Source organism: Cupressus sempervirens, chromosome 8, assembly GCF_028749045.1.
Source record: "Cupressus sempervirens isolate cs-2001-9-10 chromosome 8, ASM2874904v1, whole genome shotgun sequence".
Lineage (NCBI taxonomy): Eukaryota > Viridiplantae > Streptophyta > Pinopsida > Cupressales > Cupressaceae > Cupressus > Cupressus sempervirens.
Window position 1 is genome coordinate 117,364,770 of NC_143125.1, and position 20,418 is coordinate 117,385,187.

The following is a 20,418-nucleotide window of genomic DNA, read 5'->3' on the forward strand; positions in this document are numbered from 1 at the left end:
AACTAAATATAGAGAAACTCTTCAATGACATAGCAATAGCTATAGATTCTCCTTAAGATCAATGACACATAAAACTGCAACTCTGCAATCTTTGAACTAGTACATTTAACTAATTAGAAACTGCCTCCATACCAACTCACTCTAACACTAAATTTCCACATCATTAGGTTCATCCATATGGAAAATTCTCGCATCTTTGTGGGACTCATGACCATACTCTAACTCAAGCGACCTTGCGACTGACTCTCTTTTGGTCTGTTGGAACTCATTTCATTAATCATGAGTTAATTGTTGTGACCAAGCAAGATAACCATTTTTTCTCAGTCACAACTCATTTTTTGACTGTACATTATATATTGTGACCCAGTGATGTGGTCAAATCTAACACCTTCCCACCATTGTGGCCTTTAGTATTAACCATGAGCTCACCCTTGTAATGTTGTGATCAAATGTCACTTTGACCATTTTCTCTTCCTTTGCTACTTCACAACTTAAAATTTCTTAACTGTCCAACCTCCTGTGACCTTGTGATGAGCATTTGGACTTGACCATTTCATGTTTTCACAACATCACACCCAAAATACTTCACTCTATCCTTAACCTTGCGAAGGCATGATCTTAAGATTTCACAGCCTCGCCACCTTAACCTGAGTTTTCTTTCAACCACCTACAAAATTATGATGATTTAAACTTTCATTGCATGGCCTCCTCTTCTTTTGTTCGTTGCTTCACTATAGTTTGGAGCCTAAACCTTTTAATGCTTGTGATGTTGCACTAGCTTCTATTCTTTAACTTTTTCTTTATTGTTTGCAACATCACTAGTTGATCTCTTAACTATTTTTGAAACCATGCGAAGCTGCACTCAACAATTGCCTAAACATTTTCATTGTCTCACAACATTGTAGCCTAATATTCTAATTATCCAGTCAGCCTCATGACCATGTGATCTCCTTATTTTCTTTGTTTGCTTCTTTGCAACATAAATAGTACAGTTTCTATAACTACTACAAAGTTGTGCAAACCTAAAGATGACAGTTTCATGCCTTCACACCCATCAACATGGTTAGCAGTTTAAAAGTAGTGAAGCTATGCCTACAAGCTTTTTGTAAGGTCACAACTTAATATATAAAGAAAATCATGAAATATGAAAAGATATTGGGCTCAAAACTTGGGAATATAAACTATAGGCATGATTTTTTGATGTATCTCCATTACATGTCAACTTATGAATATTTTCAATGAAATATATGACATGACTATAGACCTAGGGTTTTTTGACATTATGGTCAAGTTTTTTTATTAGTGACTCACACTTAGTCAAATGGTTAGGAGCTACCAAGATTATTTTGTAGCTTACAGTGTTAACTAAGTAATCCAGGTTCTACCAAGTTCCAAAATTAGTGTTCAGTTCACATCAAGCAGTATCTACTGAGTTAATGAGTAATAGTGTAGACCGAGCTTCATAGTATTAATCAAGTTGCACAATGTCAACCATGCTCTCTAGTGTCTACCAAATTTGCAACGTTAGTAATGTGAATCTAGTGTTGACTGAGCCAAGAAGTATCAACCAAGTGACTCAATTTATACTAAGTTCACAATATTAGTGTTGACCAAGCCATGTAGTGTCAACCAAGTGATTCAGTTTATATGCCAAGTTTTGCAACGTTCACCAAGTCACCAATGTTGACCAAGTTTAGACTACTTTGAAGTGATTAGCATGAGATGAGCCTCTAAATCTACCGAAAGCATGATAATGCTGAGTGTTGACAATAGTTGTCGAGTATTAGAACCTTGAACTGAGTTTGTCTTTAGAACTTGAGTGCCAATAGTTGAGTTGACTTTGTGTATTTTGGTGAAACTTGTATTATAGCCAACTTTTTTAAGTTATATTTTGGATTGGTATATATGTAATACATTGTATCACATCCAAATGAGATATATAATTAGAATAAAGTATGAAGAGAAGAAGTGTGAATTAAGAAGGCTACAAGTAGTATAAGGAGCAACAAATATTTATCTATCACAACAAGGTGATCATTACACTTCAAAGTAATCTAAACCAATAAATCAAAGTTGTAGATTAGAGACCAACCACTGGTTCATCCTAACAGGTGTATCAATTAAATCCTTTCACAAGGTAGACTTAACAGTCTTTTAAAAATCTCTTTACCGAGTGCATACTTCATTGTATGTTTTGTAAATCCTTTAAGAAGGTGGACCTAGCAGTCCTTGTTGCTCCTAACAGGGCAGATCATCAGAAGTGATCAATTGTAAGCCTTAACAGGTTAACTTTATATTGCAGTACTAAAGCTTGTGGGTATCATTCCCACTCTAGTTTTACTTTCTATTTGGAAGGTTTTTGGGTCACCATATCTTGTGTCAATATGTTATGAATGTTTTATTACTTTTAGTCTTTCATGCATGCAATTATATTAGAACATATATGAAGGATTAATTGGTGAAATAAGATTAAGTTTTATTGGTTCTTGATTTACCCCTCCCCTCTCAATAACCTCACCTATCCTATATTTCCAACAATTGGTATTAGAGTTTTGTGGTTCTTAGAGAAGAAGTTTAACAACTTGAGCAAAGATTAGAGGCAATGGAGGTATACATGCTAGATAAGGCTATTGACAATGAAAAGCTTGATTTAGAATTGGCTAGTGGGAAACTAAAGAAAGAAAAGGAGAAACTCTCTCAATCATTGAAGAGAAGAAAATATCTTGCAGTACAAATGAAAATCTCTACACTAAAGAAAGAATTGAAGATATCTATCCAGAAAGAAGTTTAGTTGAAGTTGATGAAGCAATCAAAGATCTATTAGAAAAGAACTGCAATCTTCAAGAAGAAGTTAGAAAGCTGAAAAGAGAACAATGAATCCAATTAGTAAGAATATGTGAAGTCATAGAAGAAAAAGACAAAGCCAAAGAAGAGATATAAGGAAATAACAATAAAATTCAACATCTATCCCTTCAACAGACAAACTTCATTGATCAACTCACTAACGCAAATGAAGAAATCATGAATCTAAGATCAAAGAAAGAAAGATTGCAAAATAATCTAAACATTAAAAAAGTAAACCAATGAGAGAATGATGAAATCTCAAGTAGACATGAATCAGTTGAATGGGCAAAGTCAATAGAGATAGAAAGGCAAAGCATGAATATGATACATAGAAGAAGGTGAATCATCCAAGAAAGGAGTTCAAAAGAATCAAAGGCCTACTTGCAATCATTGTGGTAATTTAGGTCACACATAAAACAAATGTTGGAGTAATGGAAAAGAAAAATTCAATGGAAAGTGTTACAATTGCAATAAACATGGTTATAGAGAAAGTAAATGCAAAGAGAAACCTAAATTTGAAGGTAAATGTCACAAGTGCAAGAAGCATGGACACAAATATTTTGAATGCAAAACCAAGATATTGAACCCAACATAATAGATTGTGAAAGCTATATTTGGATGGGATTATAACACTTGGTGTAGATGCCACTATTGTGGAGAATTTGGGCACATTGGAGAAAGTTTTGTGAAACATCACATGAGAAAAAGAGACACCACTAGGAGATGTTTTATTTGTATATAATTTGGACATTTTGCCAAGAACTATATAAACATTGGAAGGATTGAAAATGAAAAGAAAGCCAAAGATGACAATATCAGAAAGTAGATGAGGCAGCAATGGATTCTGAAATCTTCTAAGAATGTAAGTTTGAGTCATGAAAAAAATGTCACTCAAGAATTCCAACTTACTCTCCCATAGGAATGACTAGAATTGAGACCCAGAAGGAGACATCTTACATCAGTTTCAGCCACCTAGAAGGAAAGATCCATATCAACATCTAAGATGAAAAGGGATCACCAAGTTATTGTAGAAAACTCAAGACCTTACCAAGCTAGGTCGGGTTGTAAGACCCTACCAAACAAGGTCAGGATACACTGAAACATTGTGTGGACACCAAGCTATGAATGAATCTACCAAGTATTAAGGTTAAACTGAGTGGAAGATAGTTTGTCACCGAATGAGTGATCATACCAAGCATTTATGGTGATTGAAAAGTGAAAATTTGTTAAAAGGAAGGAAACCAAATTTATTTATCACCATGAATTTTTGAAGAGCTATTTGCAAAGGGTGATTTCTATGCTTCCAAGCGATCTGTGTGTTTTTTGTTGAAGATTTTTGTATTTTCATAAACCCTACCAAGCATGACATCTTCCAACAACAAAAACAAGAAAGGATCTGAGATGTTGGTTTGTAGAATTGAATGGAAGGTACTTGACTTCAAGTTGAGTTCAACAATTGTAGAAGTGACCCAATTGGAGCTTAATCACAGATTCCACCCATGGTATTACTTGTTAACGATATTTCTTCACATTTTATTGTTTGATACAAGAAATTGAAACCCTAAAGATGGATGAGACTCTAAAAAATTTATGTATGAATGGTGCATTGAAACTTTAGCATCAACATTTGGAGACCAAGGGTTTAACACACATTTTGCATATGCCCTAAGACTTTATGATAAAGTAGATAAGGTTTATTCTTAGCTGTGTACATAATAGGCAATTGTGGTTGGAGCATCTTATTCAAATAACAAAGAAAATAATTCATTAAATCATAGGGCTCCCAATGTTGAACAAAGAAAAGATTACCAAAACCCTAAGTTGGGTAGAAGAAAGAAAAACTCTTGCCAAGTGGGATGGAAGAGGTATGCAGATCAACAATGTGACTGACATGGAGTTGAAATTTGGAATTCATGTGATAGCTCATAAGATATATAGCTCCAGTTTTCTTAATAGCATGTCATGTGAGGCAGTTGATCTTGATCTCAAGGTAGTACAGAACAACATGTCCTTCAACCTGTTGTGGTTCCACAACACACCCCAATTTTTTTTGAAAATGGGGACCCCCTACTTTATTTTAGGCTTTTTTGGACTTTTAATCTAGGATCTAAGTTATTTTGAGGTCCCCCATAAGCCCCTAGTTCATAACTAGGTCTGGTCAGAAAAGCTCGAAGGTCAAAAATTAAAAAATTCAAAGAAAAGGCTAAGTATTGAGGGTTTTGGCAAACTAGGCGCACCACATGAGTGCGCTAGTGCACCTAAAATAGGAGGAAATGTTTTAAAATGCACAATTGCCCAATTGTGCAGCTGCCTAGTTGTGCAACAATACACCTACACAACTATGCCAAAGGTGTGCATTGCCTATTTAAAGGGGGGGGTCCTTTACCCCTCACCTTACATTTTCTTATTTTCCATCTTCATACACATCTCCATCTCTGACTCTGTAGCGCCGCATACATTGAGGTGCAATATTTTCTTCCTATCACCTGCATGAACATACACTAAGTCATAGAGTATTGGTGCACATTAGCATGCCTAACTTGGTTTGCTAGGTGTGCACCAAGCCTCATAGCTCTCCCCTTTTGTAAAAAACTTAAAAAAAATAAAAATTAAAAAAACAAATACAAGGGTCAGGTGCACACTAGCACACCTAACTTGGTGCCCTGGTGTGCACCAAATGTTCAGAGTTAAAAAATTTAAAACAACACACCCCAAAATATAAAGCCAAAAGAAACACAAAGGATGGTATGTAGTGGCTCACCTCTCCGGGTGTGTCGATGTGCACTAATCCTTTAACCCAAGCCTTTAAAACAAATAAAACTCTTTGGTCTTCAACTGAGTTTGGGAGCACACCAGCGCACCTATCAGCACACCCATATCTTTGAAAGGAACATCATAACCCTTTAAAACTAATAAAATAGGTTTTGTTGTGCTACTGCACATTTTAAACATAAAATTGAGGTGCACCTAGTGCACAAATCCTTCTTATAAAAGGTTATAAATGGGGTTATGAGTTTTTCTTCCAATATTCTAATTTTAGGGGTTTAACTGTGTCTTTAATAAGGTGTCATTAATTCATTTTGCCTTAATTCTAGACTAATTGACATCCTTTTATGCAGATATAATGGCATCCTCTTCAACTTCCATGGGCGAGAAAATGACACCGAAACTAGTGGTTTTCAAATTCCAAGGCGTTCCATCAAAATCAAGGTTTCAAGATGACTACTCAGAAATCAAAGACACAGAATTGGGACTTACTAATTTGGGGGAATTCCTGAGGATTTGTAACAAATCCATTGAGAGGTTTTCTATGGTCTCTACATTGATTTGATTAGGGCTGGTAAATTTAGGTTTGCACCCAATGTCAATACAATCTTCAAAACTCATAATGACACTTGTAAAACACTTTGTCCTTGAGGAGAGTGTTGTGAAGAGTATAACTGGGGCAATTTTACTTGATCTCTGACCCACCAATATTGAGAGGTATTCCATCTTCCACGTGTAGATCAATTCATCAAGCTTATGTACGAAGAAGCAGAAAGGTGGTACCGAGAGCATATTGAGGAAGCCTTGGAGATTATTTAGTCATCTTACCTTATCAAGAAGAATCCTATGGGAAAGAAGGTTGGTAAACTTGACATGACTAGAGGATATATGAAAGAAGACATTGGGTACTCAATTATACTTTTGAGTAGGGTTATGGGTTTTCCAGTAGCAAGACATTTGAATATCTTTATGATACATTTTATTAAGACCATCAAGACTACAAAGATGCCACTTGATTGGGCCTCTACTTTGAGTGAGAATTTATGTGAACAACTAGAGGTGGTAAAGAACAAAAGGAAGTTCTACATGACCTCATATCTAATATACTTGTTAGTTGCAAGGACAACAAATTATCCAAGGTTGTATAGAAGAGGTAGCATGCAGGATCCAAATGCATGGCCATATATTGTCTATCCTTAGTTAGTGAAGAAGAAGCTATCAGAGCAAAGCAAAGAGTACATAATTGTGAATGATGTATTCATATTCACCATAATCAAATTTATAGAAGGAGATTATGCAAAAAGATTATTAGATGATGCAGTGACATAAATAATGGCACTTGGAGCATACTACGTTCAATTCAAAACATTCACATATCTAAGGGTAGTTAGTACCACTGTCAACCCAAAGAAGCTTCCTAGGTACCCTTGTGATAGACTTGTCCTCTTGAAGATTGCTCGACAGATTGCATCTACATATGATAGAGTCGGAAAACAACATAAACATGGTTGGACATGACCTCTAACCATAGGACCATTTTGGGTGCTTGAAAAACAAGATATTTTATCTTTTGAATGTCAATGGGATCAATATCACTTAGAAGAGTACAATTCTTCAAGGCCATGTTTTGATAATAGTGGGAGAGTACAATATCTAGTAGGCAAGGAATTCTAGCATGAAGAAGCCATTGAAGATCACTGGATGAATGCTACAAATGACTATGATATTTGAATAAGGGATTATTGTAGAATGGATTTGTACTTGGCATAAAAGGCCTTAAAAATAAAGATCCCATTGAAGATATTGCAACAAGACTCAGGCAAGTTGCTTGATCCTTTGTTCAACATAGATAAAATTGGGGAAAGACCCATAGTGAATGCTGAGGCTAACAGAGAAGAGAACTCTAACATTAACGATAGGGCAAGGCACATCATTAAAATGATGCAAGATTAGATCAAGAAACCATTTAAACTTGATTCAATACCTAAAATGGTAATCTTCCATGCACAAGCCTACCCAGTTGAAGGTAGAGGGAAGAATGTCACCATCCCTACCTTCACAGCTCAGTCACTGATAAGACCCAAAATGGTATACCAACTTGATAGACTAGTTGGATACTATCACCCTCAGGAGAGAAAAGGAAAGGGCAAAAGAAAGAGGAGTTCTCCTTAAAGAGTCAAGCCAGAAGAAGGTGAAATCCTGACACCCCCACAATAAGAGGAAGTAAATGTACAAGGGTCTGAGGATACTAGGGCATCACAAGTTCAAGATGACCCACAAATCCCACTAGTTGCTGCACCTAGCCAAATGGAGACAAAAGTTGAGATTCAAGAGGTCTCTCCACCTCAACAGGTAGAACAAGCATCCCTTTCTACACCGAAGAAAGGAAGAAAGATCAAGACTCCAATAAAGAAAAAGCAAAGGGTGATCAGGAGGTTAGTTCCTTTCCCATCTATTCTGAAACCTATTCTTGAAGAAGAGGAAGAAGATGATGATGAGGATAATGTACCTTTAAATAGAAGAACCTAGCTAGCAAGAGCCATGAAATAGGAAAGGAGAAGAAGTTCCACTGCTACCCCACCACCAATCCCAGAAGAACCTCTGCAAACAACCATATTAGAGGATGAAATGCAATAATGGATTGATGAGCAGGATACATAGGGCACCGACATATTTAAGATGTTTAATTTTGATTTCATGCCCGTAGGTACTGAATTGGTGGGAGATAAGATCAGGGATACACCAACAAATGAACCCCAATAGGAAGACTGGACTCAAATGCCACCAGAGTCAGAGGGTCCTAGGATAACTCCATCCCTATTGCAAGTCATAGTTATCTATAAAAGTTCTGCTACTCCCATGCCACTAAGAACCGAAGAAGAGTAGGTCCAAAAGGAACATGAGGAAGAGCCACAACAAATATCAATCAATGAAGTGTCTAGGGAAGGGCAAATGGTTCAATATCCTCAGCAAGCTCCTGAGGAAACGAAGATAAGAACTATGGGCTCCACTAAAATAGAGACTATAGAGGAAGGACCTTCATAGAGGGAGAGAACCTCAGAAAGGAGCAATAAGGGAAAAGGGGTAGTAGAGTAGATTCCTTCATCCTTGAGAGGTAGGCCTTCAGTGGAATGGTTCCTAAGGTGGTTGCGAAAAGAAATGATAAGAAATGAAAACCAAAAATTCAATGCTAACAAAGAGGACATGATTGAGTTGATTGAGGTTCTAAGGAAGCTTGAGTCCCCATCAAAAGAGGCTAGAGCATTAAAATTCATCAATAGTCACTAGATGAGGAGGATTTGACTCCACATGATTATCAAATCAAAGAGGTTATGCTTGGAAAGCCCACATTGGATACAACCTAGTTGATGGTCACAATGGGGATGAAGGAGGTGTTCAGAAGTTTAGAATAGGAAGGGGCATAACTAATGACACTTCAAAGGCAAAATGAAATCCTAAAGGGATATTTAGCCAAAGTTGTTGGTCCCTTAGATCCTAAGCACCCTGAGGAGACTCTGAACGCTACGTTAGAAAGAAGAGATAGGGGAGTAGTACAATTGGATCCATCTTTGAATGCTTGACAAAAATGGTGAGAAAGCTTTGAGGAGAAAGGTGTTTTGATCATCCAAGGAATTTTGAATCTACTTCATGCTATGTAGGAAAATGTCAATAAAATGGTAGCAATTTTGAAACAAGATTTTAGTATTTGGATGAGGTACATGCATGGGGGGAAAAGATTTACAGTTGTTACAGGCAATCAAGGGTCAAATATATAGAATGCTTATGGATGTATATACTGCAAAAGGGCTTGATTTGATTGATGATTGGATAGAGAAGATAGTGGATGGTAAATAAGGTAATAGAATCATTATATGTAGAGATTCACTAACTCAAGGACCAAGCTCAAGAGAAAATTTTGGAGGTAGAGAAACATTACAGTGATGCATGTCTAGACATATTCAAAGATAATGCATGGGAGAAATTGATACTATTTGAGGTGGTAGTCCAAAAGTTTAGAAGAATTTTTGATGAGGTTTCAAATTATGATGACATCTGGTAGGCATTCAGAATAGAAGAAGCCTTGTTTGAGTTGGATACTAAACTTGAGGATTTTGTTGAGACTCGTATAGAGGTAGATAATTATTGGCAAAAGATTAAGGATAAGTATAATGCTTTAGATTTACTAAAAGTGGCAAAGATCATTGAGATTATTGAAAAATTCAAAGGCAAGCATCTAGATAGAGATTTGGTATGAAGAGGGACAAAACCCAAAACACAAAATTTCAATTTTGACACTTGGTGAAATTTTGGACCTTTGAGTTGTGATGTTGCACTAGTGTGCTAGTGCACTTTTTGGTCACAAAGTGTTGGAAGAATTTTGAAGAAGTCAAAGGTACGCAGGTGCTCTAATGCACTTTCTTCTGAGGTGCACTGATAGTTAACTACCAGTTCCAAAATTAGAGCTTCTCATGCATCGGAAATGCATTTTGACAATAGTTTAACTCTGACAGATGCCCAGTGAAGGATTAACTTCTGTTCTTGACACTTCCAAACACTTCTACTTCGACTGATGGCTTTCTTCTTCATATTTTCTCTCAATTTCTTTATTTTATGATATGTAAAGGCTCATGCATCCAATTGATGAATATAAAAATGTTTATGGAGTCCTACTAATCACCAATTAGATTTTTAGTTTGTATATAATTAGTTTGCTTTATTAAATTAAAAGGATATTGTTGCATGAAGATATCTCTCACTCTCAACACAAATTGAGGAGATTATTTCTTATAAATACAAGATTGTAATATGTAATCAGGGATGCCTTTATTTTGCAATAATATCATGCTTTTGGTGTTCACATTTGGAGTGTAGTAATTATTGCCTAAATGTGTCATATTTTTGTGAATGTATATTCATGGAATTGTGATTGAGCCAAAAGTTTATTGCATTATTTTTGGTTTGTGATCCTTTTAATTTTGTTGTTTGCTACAGTTTGACAAATTTAGCTGACATATCTAGCTCAAGAAGAAATCACTAAATTGTGCTTGCATAACTCTTTGTCTCACATGAGCACACTTTCTATGCCATTGAAATTTGAATGAAGAGTGAAATATCATACAATTGCTGTATTTTCCATCGATGATTGCATCAGTGGAATCAAGGAAGTGCTGCTCCTACTTTCATTGGTTACCTACTGATTTCTTCAAAAGCTTAACTTAGAGACGTGTTGTTTATGTAGCATATGTCCATTAGGATTTTAGTTTCACATTATTAGCTTTAAAGTTCTTGTTATTTTCTTTACTAACCCCTTATTAAAATAGGAATTCATACTAGTTGCATTGTTAGATTGCATTCATTGAAAAACAAAACACACAAAAACATACTTCTTTTGTGTGATTATTTTGAAGTAGCAAACTGATTCTACATCTCATTTGAAATCATTCAAGCCAACAAAGGCCTCCTCATGAACGAAACATTTATCTTCAACTAAGTAGATTTTGGTAGGTTGCAAGATCACCTAGAACCTTGGAGTTGATCCACAAGATCAACTTTTCAAGAGAGTAGTTTGAAAGAATTCTTTCCATTTAGCATTGTGCTTAATGACAATTCATGGGAGGTGCACTGATGTACACCATCCTTTGTGTTGCTTTTGGCTTTATATTTTGGGGTACCTTGTTTTTAATTTTTTAACTAGTTCGCAACAAGTTAGGTGCACTAATATGCACCTAGCCCTTGTTTTTTTAAATTTGTTTTAAGTTTTTTGCAAAAGGGGGGAAAGTGTGAGGGTTGGTACACACCTAGTGCACCAAGTTAGGTGTGCTAGTATGCACCAATATTCTATGACTTGGTATATGTTCGTGTTGGCGATAGGAAGAAAACACCGCACCTCAGTGTATACGGAGCTATGGAGTCAAAGATAGAGACACGTATGAAGATGGAAAATAAGAAAATGCAAGGTGAGGGGTAAAGGACCCCCCCTTTAAATAGGAAATGCTCACCTTTGGTGTAGCTACACATTTTAAAACATTTCCTCATATTTTTGGCACACTAACACACTTCATGTGGTGTGCCTAGTGTGCCAAAACCCTCAATACTTAGCCTTTTCTTTGATTTTTTTGATTTTTGACCTTCGAGCTTTTCTAACCAAACCTAGTTATGAACTAGGGGGCTTATGGGGGGCCTTAGAATAAATCAGATCCTAAATTAAGAGTCCAAAAAAGCCTAAAATAAAGTAGGGGGTCCCCATTTTCAAAATAAAATGGCCGTGCATTGTGGAACCACAACATGACCTTGCCAAGCTAATGTTGAATCAATTCAACAAGAACGTGGAGAGCATCAGGACTTCAAAGAACAATCCATGTAAGAATTGTTTTTTCTTCTTTGCACAAATTTTTTTCCCTTCAAAAGGTTCAATCGTATGGAGAAAAGATATACTAGTACTATATCAGATTAATGAATATATAACAGAGATGGGTGAGAAATTTGTTAGTATCATGGACAATTAATTTGATTCATTCAAGGAAAAGATGAATAATAGATATAAAATTCCAAATAAACTTGTAGAAGATTATAAGGATGATGTTTTTTTTATGGTAGACTATGACAAAGTGTACATTCAAGCAGTCAAACCTAGAGTGGTGTGGGTTAAGCCTCTAAGCTATGAGGTTAACATTTATGAAACAAAAGATATCATTGAGATACTATTGAATAAACTTGTGGATCCAAAGGCCACATATTTTGGTACTTTTGATGAAGCAAAAGCTAGAATATAACTTGAAATCAAGCTTCCTCAAGCAGTGAGTAAAGGGAAGAAGATTATAGCAAAAGTAAGACAAGAAATTTCTACTCTTCTATTGACAGAAGGGAAAGGAGATGATGTAGAAGATGAAGTAGAAGAAACAAAGTCTAAAGAGGAACAACCTATAAGGAAGAAGGGTAAGGTCATCATTACCTAACCCACCAAATTATCTACTATAGTATTCACAAGAAGAGCATCTAGATCAAGAAAGAAATTGAAATCAGGTGAGGAAGATGTTGAGGAAATTATTTTCAAGAAACCTCCACCTACATTTCAAGAAAAATTAAAGGAAACTGAGGGAGCTGGAATGGAAAATTTCAAATCTCTTAGATATGAGACCAGGAATGCAGATGAGAAGAAGCAAGTTGAAGACATGATAATGTCAAAATTGGGTAAATGGAAATATTCACCTGATCAACTTGTACAAAAAATTCCCAATGAGCTTATGCAAGCAATCAAGCCAAGATGGGAAAATGCTAAGAAAACTATAAAAGATATATTTGAATAGACTCTGAAGAAGCTCAAGCTGAGTCTTAGTGATAAAGAGGTGAAGGAATCCATGAAGAAAAATGAGGAGAAGCTCACTCTAAAGTTCAATACATGTTTTATGCTGATGAAAGATATAGAATCCATAGTGAAGACAACTACTACTACATGGAAGAATATTTACAAACTTCATCAATTGGGTGATTTTTTTGTTCATGTTAGTGACATAGATGATGAAGATGACAAGGAAGAAAATGAAAACAATGATGAAGAAGATATAGAATCTGATGATGTAAATTTGGATGATGAGGAGCAAGAATAGGAAGCTGTAGAGGAGAATCTCCCTAAGATTTAGAGTATTGAGGAAACTAACCTAGAGAAGATTGCACAACAGTGATGGTCTCATTTCCTTACTCTCTAAGAAAAGATTTAGTGCCATCAAGCTCAGAGAAAGCTTCTGTCAAGTTGGTTGTGACAACCACTGCAACACCATGCATCTAACCTATCTCTACACCTATTTAGTTGAGTACCATATTGATTGAAGTGATCAACACTTCATCTACCGAGCAACTAGTGCCTCCTCCATCATTAGATTTGGCTACTTAACAACTAGGTATTCTACTGTCAGTGCAATATCTAATTTTTTTACTAGCCCTTCTATTTCTACTGTTGTTACAATTCCAAGTGTACAAATAACAAGTACAAGGACAATTGAGAACAAGTCTCAACCAAGTACTAAAGTTTCAATTAAGGATAAAGATAAAGAAGAATATATTGATCTAGATGAGGATATAGTTATCCTAAATTAGGATATCTCTACTCTAAATCTAGATCAAATGAACATAATGAGTGAACTATTGCAAAAGAGAGCTAAGCAATAAAAGCTTAGAGAAGAGAAAAGTAGGAAAAACCAAGTGCTTGAAGATGTGAAAAACATACTTGTAGATGCACTAATCACTAAGGTTGATAGTACACAACCTATTTTTGTTGAATTAGCACAAGTTGTCTAGAAATTCAATGAAGATCTGAATGGACAAGAAAAGTTCTTACAAAGAGCAGAGAAGAAATTTGAGAACAAAGTATTGGTGCAAGTTGCACTAAAAATTGCAATAAATCAAGTAGAATTGTCTACTATTCTCAGCTCATTAGAAACCTCTACAAATAATGTTGTCTACTTCATTATTCAGAAAGTTGTGTGATACATCTATCTTCACCTAGGGAATCAAAGATAACTATCTAAGATAGATGAAGCCTTGAAGGTAAGTGCACAGTAGTTGTCACTTGACCCGAGCTATAGTTCTACTCACTACTCAAAGATCAAATTTTTGACTAATTTGCAAGAAAAATTATTAAGGGAAGAAGCTAGGATTAAGTTCACACTTGTAGAGATCCAAGGTATGATTCTATTGAAAATGGATGCATTGCAAAAATACATTACACATTCCAAAACTCTCATCCATGACAATAACTTCTCCATAGCTGATCACATGATGGAGTTATCAATAGAAGTACAGGTTACACTTCATGCAAGCAAGGTGTTATAGGAAAATTGGGACAAGACAATGACATTGATTTTGAAGGTACATTCTGGCTTTTTGTCACATTTTGGCATTACAATATAGCATACACCTTTGGAATTTATGTCAAAAAGGGGGAGAAGATGTGATATATATATATATATATATATATATATATATATATTGAGGAGAAGTATAATATGTGATATATGTATATGGGAGAAAATAATATTATACAAATACATGTACAGATAATAATAAAACATCTCTTACAAAAGAAATCTTGAAAAATCTAAAAAACAGAGTATGTTATCGAGTTGAAGACACATGATGGAGACAAAATAATGTTTTGGACTTGAAATTTTGAGAATTTAGTTTTGGATTGATAAGTTTTTTTGTCACTAATGCCAAAGGGGGAGATTATTGACATTATGGTCAAGTTTGATTATTAATGACTCACACTTAGTCAGGTGATTAGCAACTACCAAGCTTATCTTGTAGTTTATAGTGTTAACTGAGTAATCTAGGTTCTATCGAGTTCCATAATTAGTATTCAATTCACATCGAGCAATATCTATGAAGTTGATAAGTAATAATACAAACTAAGCTTAATAGTATTAATTGAGTTGCACGGTATCAAGCATGGTCTCCAATTTTTACCGAGTTCATAGTGCCAGTGATGTGAATCTAGCATTGACCGAGCTAGGAAGTGTCAACCAAGTGATTCAATTTATACTAATCTTGCAATATTAGTGTTGACCAAGCCATGTAGTGTCAACCAAGTTAGTTTATATGTCAAGTTTCATAGTGTTGGCCGAGTCACTAGTGTTGATTGAGTTTAGACTACTTTGAAGTGATTATTATGAACTAAGATTCTATGTCTACTGAGAGCATGATGATGATGAGTGTTGACAATGGTTTTTGAGTATCAGAACCTCACTGAGTTTGTCTTTAGAACCCAAGTGCCAGTAGTTGAGTTGACATTGTGTATTTTGGTGAGACTTGTATTGTAGCCAACTTTGTTAAGTTGTATTTTGGATTGGAATATATGTAATACATTGTATCACATCCAAATGGGATATATAATAAGAAGAAAGTATGAAGAGTAGAAATGTGAACTAGGAAGGCTACAAGTAGTATAAAGAGCAAAAAAGATTTATCTATCACAACAAGGTGATCATTACACTTCAAAGGAATCTCAACTAAAAAATCAGAATTGTATCTCAGAGATCAACTACTGGTTCATCCTAATAGGTATATTTATTAAATCCTTTCACAAGGTAGACTTAATAGTATTTTTCAAATCTCTTTACTGAGTGCATACTTCATTGTATGTTTTTTAAATCCTTTAACAAGGTGGACCTAGAATTCCTTATTGCTCCTAATAGGGCAGATCATTAGAAGTGATCAATTGTAAGCCTTAACAGGTTAAATTTATACTATAGTAATAAAGCTTGTGGGTATCATCCCCACCCTAGTTTTACTTTCTGTTTGGAAGGTTTTTGGGTCACCATCTCTTGTGTCAATATGTTATGAATGTTTTATTACTTTTAGTCTTTCATGCATGCAATTAGATTAGAATATATATGAAGGATTAATTGGTGAAATAAGATTAAGTTTTATTGGTTCCTGGTTCACCCCTCCCCTCTCAATAACCTTCTATCCTATATTTTCAATAGGGTTTGTTCGAGGGTTAAAACAATTTTTAGAAACCCTAAGTAGTCTAGACACAAATTCTTCCTAATTTTTACAAGGTTTTACAAGATTTTAAGTAAGGTAACAATCAGGCCAATAGATACAACCCATGTTCTGCACAACTTCAAACTTTTCAATTAAGTGGAAGAATATCCTTTATCTCTTCTCAAATGAATTCCTTAATACCTTTTTCTTGTGACACTGCACTATTTTCTTGTAGTCATATAAACTTTGTTTGGTAGTGGAGTGCACAAAGATGAACCTGTTTCTTTTGGAAAAAAAATATTTTTCCTTTGTAACTTAAACCTAGGAATTTTGGATTTAGGTTGTGGTATCTTCCTCTAATCTCTAGGATTAAATTCATTATTATATTGCTTGTATATTTTTCTCACTTTCATTTTATAGTCCTTTCAAGTCTTGGAAACACAAGGATTAAAGTGGGCTCCCAAGAATGATGCAAAGATTGGACACATATCTCCCCCAAGAACTAACTTCTCAAATGATATAGGGTTCTTGCACAATTTTGAATCTAAAATCTATTTGAGTCTATTCTATCAACTTTAGCACCCTATGAAATATACAATCTATGATAAGATAATGTTAGAGAAACTTGATTTTGAGATTAAACCTTGAATAAAAAATTTCTATGAGTATGAGGATATCTATTAAACATGTAAAAGAAAAAATATTTCCTTTCTTTCTACATACTTTGTAGAGGAGGTGAAAGGGAGCTATTAGTTAGAAGAAATTGATCAAATAACATTCATACCACCACAAGCCGACAAATCATAACAAGAAGAATATATGATGTCAAGAATTTACAACCATCATCCATGCCACAAAATCCTCTCTTGAGTGAAATATTGGATCGATGACTAAAAATTCTAGTAAGTTCCAAGGAGAATATACAAAGAGTTATGAAGAAGATGATTTTTATCATTAATAAATGACAAGTTTCTAGGAATCACAATGATTCAATGATCCATGACTTCCAATTCCAATTTGCATTATACAATGATCATGTCACAAGTTCCTTGAATATTCCTTGACTAATTCCTTTTGATGCTTCTGATGATACTCACTATTTACATTGCTTCTTCCGTAGGAAGTGTACCACAATTTTCATGAACTTTAATCTTTGAAGAATATGTTATACTAAGAATGTCTTCACTATCGAAGAATGATGAGATTTTAGAGAAAGAACATGAACATAAATTAACAAATTTTTTTATTCAAATATTAGATGCTCAGAATAAGAGAAACAAATTTTGATAGCCTTCAATTTAAACTTAAACTATAATAGTCAACCCCATATTTAGAAACATAGTAAGGGGTAAATGTAGAGAGAGACATATTTTCTAACCAAAGAAACTTGGGTGTTCAAAAATTCATTATATGAAAAATAATTTCAAACACCATTGATACCCTTAAGATTTGAGATTCTCCCACAAAGACATAGAGAGATACTCATGGAAGTTCAAAGGATGACTGAAACTAAGCCCAAATTGTATCCTCATTGAACTGTAGATAGAAAATGTGAGCCAAGGACACTCCTAAAGAATAAATAATAATTTGACAGTAAGTCTAATATTATATGCATGAAACCATGTCATGTTACCTAAGATTCTCCTCAAGGCTTCACAAACTCAAAAAAGGATACAACCCAAGATTAAAAAAGGATACAACCCAATATTATAGATGATAGACAAATAAAACTAAACCTAAAGAATAATAATAAAAATTGAGTAGATAAAACAAGCACATTTTGAAAATATAACTTTATTACCATTATCAACTTGGTTGTGATACAAGAAAATCCTTTGTTAGCCAACCATTCTTGGTAGACACCAACTTGGAAATGATTTTTCTGTGTTAACCAAGTAAACTTAGTTAACATTGAATCTTCACAAACTCCCATTGGTTAGAAAGTGAGCTCAGTTAGCATTGGTTCCATCCAACTTTTCTTCATTACTTGAGTGAGCTTGGTCAACACTCAACTTTTGCTAACTTCTCTTTGATACCTAAGTGAAATCAGCATACACTGACTTGTAAAGATATGACATTTTGTCTAACATCAAAGAAAATATACAATTGATCAATTATTTTCAATTCTCTCTCCTTGGCATTGATGGCAACACACATGTCATAATACAAATGAAATTTTAGAGAAAAAATAATAGTAAGGATAATATACTTAGTTTCACTCTAATTCTCATCCATGAGAACTCTCTTTATCAATGTGAACTCCCTCTGACTTCAATTTCTCCCTCTGTCAACAAACTCTATCTTCAACATCTTCTTCTGATAGCAAACTCTATCCCTGTGATATCAGACCAAGTTCTTCCTCTTTGCCATCTTCAAACAAAATTCTTTGATGTATGAATATGACACTAAAATCTCCCTCTTTGACATCTTATGCCGAAGACAATATTCAGTGAATTCCAATGTACCTCATGTATAGATTTATATGCAATCTTCCCTATCAATACTGCATCAACTTGACTATTTTTCAACATGCTCTGGTTGATGCATCACTAAACTTCATTTAGTGAGCTTCAGATAGGGGAATAACCCCTAACTTACCTCTTAGATACATAAATGCATCCTTAGGTAATGGCTTGGTGAATATATCTATAATTTTTTCTTTTGTATTCATGTATTCCATGTTAGAAATTTTTTCTACACTCCCCTCAAGATTCATGACAAGGGCTTAACCACCTCCTGTGTACTATAAGATGAGTGGTTGTATTAGGCATTGAAAGATTGGTCTTTTGGTGCAATGACAAAACAACTCTAACAAGTGGTATTAGAGCTTGGTCATAGGTTTGAATCCTCAAATCTTCAAGTAGCACTAAGGGGGAGATTATTAGAAATTTGTTCAGTGCTCCCCTCAAGATTCATGACAAGGGCTTTACCACCTCTTGTGTACTATAAGTTGAGCGGTTGTATTTGTTGGAGTAATTAATTAATTGTATATTATGTTTGATGTTACACAAAATGTCATATCATTACTAGTCAGTACACACCGAGCTCACTCAAGCATTAAAGATAGTTTTCTATGTCTACCGAGTGATCCAGAGTTTGCCTAGTTCAAAAGGCAGTATCTACTGAGTTCACTCGGGCACCAAAGGAAAGTCTACAAAAGATGAGTGTTAACCAAGCTCACTTGGTTAATGAAGGAAATGTTGGATGGAACTATGGTTAACCGAGCCCACTCGATTACCAAACAAACTTTGTGAGTATGCAATGTTGACTGAGTTCACTTGGTTAACATAGGAAAATCATTTCTGAGTTTGGCTAACAAAGGATTTTCTTGTTTTGGCATATTGAGTTCAATTGATTTATCTGATTGGTTCTGGCTGACTGAGAAGATAAATGTTAATTATTCTAAGTTGTATTTGAGCCAACTTGACAATATGAAAGATATAAATAAAAGTTCAACTTGAGGGTTAGAATATATGAAGTGTGAATGTATGGAAGCATTTTGAAAATCTAATGATGTTGAGAGGAAGTGAATTAGAAGGATAAGTAGAATATCCTTGAGAAGTTGAAAAGATATATTCGATCAAGAAGGATCAAGTACAAGCTAGAATTGAGATATATAATCAACAACATCTAAATTAGGTCATGTCATTTTTACTCTCTGACCATTATAGTAGTGATCTAAATCTCCTAACAAAGTTGGCTTAACAACTATTTATAAATCCTCTAACAAGGTGGTAGTTCTATTGAATTATCTAAAGACCTCTAACAAGGCTACTCCTAACAAAATGATTAAATCGTCTAACAAGGTCACACCTAACAGTGTTTTTTGTAACCTTTAATAGGGTTGGCTCCTAATAGGGCTCACTTTAGAAGAGTGAAATCAGTAACCAGTTACAATTGGTGGTTTTTTCCAAATTGGGTTTCCATGTTAAATCTTGGTGTCAAATGTGTTCATGCTATTTCTCTTATGTGTTTGCCACTAAGTAAAAGTAATAAGTAATCACAAATAACATCTTAAGATTTTCATGTTGAGTGTTTGCTGAGCATTCTTAGTATTTACTGAGTTACAACATTTTTGTGTTTGCCAAGCATCAGTAGTATTAAGCTTTCATAGAATTTTTTGTACTAACATCTAAGGGATCTAGGATTTATTTTTTAGTAACTGAGCCACCCCTCCCCTCTTAGTTACTCCTCTTATATTTCCAATAGTATTAGGTATTGAAAGATCGATCTTTTGGTGCAACGAAAACCCCACTCTAACATTATAATCTTACCTCTTTGTCTTGCATCAATTCTCTTAGAAAATGATATTTTATTGCAATGTGC